Genomic DNA, 2500 nt, shown 5'->3' on the forward strand with positions numbered 1-2500 from the left:
CTAACCCTAACCCTAACCCTAACCCTAACCCTAACCCTAACCCTAACCCTAACCCTAACCCTAACCCTAACCCTAACCCTAACCCTAACCCTAACCCTAACCCTAACCCTAACCCTAACCCTAACCCTAACCCTAACCCTAACCCTAACCCTAACCCTAACCCTAACCCTAACCCTAACCCTAACCCTAACCCTAACCCTAACCCTAACCCTAACCCTAACCCTAACCCTAACCCTAACCCTAACCCTAACCCTAACCCTAACCCTAACCCTAACCCTAACCCTAACCCTAACCCTAACCCTAACCCTAACCCTAACCCTAACCCTAACCCTAACCCTAACCCTAACCCTAACCCTAACCCTAACCCTAACCCTAACCCTAACCCTAACCCTAACCCTAACCCTAACCCTAACCCTAACCCTAACCCTAACCCTAACCCTAACCCTAACCCTAACCCTAACCCTAACCCTAACCCTAACCCTAACCCTAACCCTAACCCTAACCCTAACCCTAACCCTAACCCTAACCCTAACCCTAACCCTAACCCTAACCCTAACCCTAACCCTAACCCTAACCCTAACCCTAACCCTAACCCTAACCCTAACCCTAACCCTAACCCTAACCCTAACCCTAACCCTAACCCTAACCCTAACCCTAACCCTAACCCTAACCCTAACCCTAACCCTAACCCTAACCCTAACCCTAACCCTAACCCTAACCCTAACCCTAACCCTAACCCTAACCCTAACCCTAACCCTAACCCTAACCCTAACCCTAACCCTAACCCTAACCCTAACCCTAACCCTAACCCTAACCCTAACCCTAACCCTAACCCTAACCCTAACCCTAACCCTAACCCTAACCCTAACCCTAACCCTAACCCTAACCCTAACCCTAACCCTAACCCTAACCCTAACCCTAACCCTAACCCTAACCCTAACCCTAACCCTAACCCTAACCCTAACCCTAACCCTAACCCTAACCCTAACCCTAACCCTAACCCTAACCCTAACCCTAACCCTAACCCTAACCCTAACCCTAACCCTAACCCTAACCCTAACCCTAACCCTAACCCTAACCCTAACCCTAACCCTAACCCTAACCCTAACCCTAACCCTAACCCTAACCCTAACCCTAACCCTAACCCTAACCCTAACCCTAACCCTAACCCTAACCCTAACCCTAACCCTAACCCTAACCCTAACCCTAACCCTAACCCTAACCCTAACCCTAACCCTAACCCTAACCCTAACCCTAACCCTAACCCTAACTCTAACCCTAACCCTAACCCTAACCCTAACCCTAACCCTAACCCTAACCCTAACCCTAACCCTAACCCTAACCCTAACCCTAACCCTAACCCTAACCCTAACCCTAACCCTAACCCTAACCCTAACCCTAACCCTAACCCTAACCCTAACCCTAACCCTAACCCTAACCCTAACCCTAACCCTAACCCTAACCCTAACCCTAACCCTAACCCTAACCCTAACCCTAACCCTAACCCTAACCCTAACCCTAACCCTAACCCTAACCCTAACCCTAACCCTAACCCTAACCCTAACCCTAACCCTAACCCTAACCCTAACCCTAACCCTAACCCTAACCCTAACCCTAACCCTAACCCTAACCCTAACCCTAACCCTAACCCTAACCCTAACCCTAACCCTAACCCTAACCCTAACCCTAACCCTAACCCTAACCCTAACCCTAACCCTAACCCTAACCCTAACCCTAACCCTAACCCTAACCCTAACCCTAACCCTAACCCTAACCCTAACCCTAACCCTAACCCTAACCCTAACCCTAACCCTAACCCTAACCCTAACCCTAACCCTAACCCTAACCCTAACCCTAACCCTAACCCTAACCCTAACCCTAACCCTAACCCTAACCCTAACCCTAACCCTAACCCTAACCCTAACCCTAACCCTAACCCTAACCCTAACCCTAACCCTAACCCTAACCCTAACCCTAACCCTAACCCTAACCCTAACCCTAACCCTAACCCTAACCCTAACCCTAACCCTAACCCTAACCCTAACCCTAACCCTAACCCTAACCCTAACCCTAACCCTAACCCTAACCCTAACCCTAACCCTAACCCTAACCCTAACCCTAACCCTAACCCTAACCCTAACCCTAACCCTAACCCTAACCCTAACCCTAACCCTAACCCTAACCCTAACCCTAACCCTAACCCTAACCCTAACCCTAACCCTAACCCTAACCCTAACCCTAACCCTAACCCTAACCCTAACCCTAACCCTAACCCTAACCCTAACCCTAACCCTAACCCTAACCCTAACCCTAACCCTAACCCTAACCCTAACCCTAACCCTAACCCTAACCCTAACCCTAACCCTAACCCTAACCCTAACCCTAACCCTAACCCTAACCCTAACCCTAACCCTAACCCTAACCCTAACCCTAACCCTAACCCTAACCCTAACCCTAACCCTAACCCTAACCCTAACCCTAACCCTAACCCTAACCCTAA

This window comes from Manis javanica, chromosome 10, assembly GCF_040802235.1.
Source record: "Manis javanica isolate MJ-LG chromosome 10, MJ_LKY, whole genome shotgun sequence".
Lineage (NCBI taxonomy): Eukaryota > Metazoa > Chordata > Mammalia > Pholidota > Manidae > Manis > Manis javanica.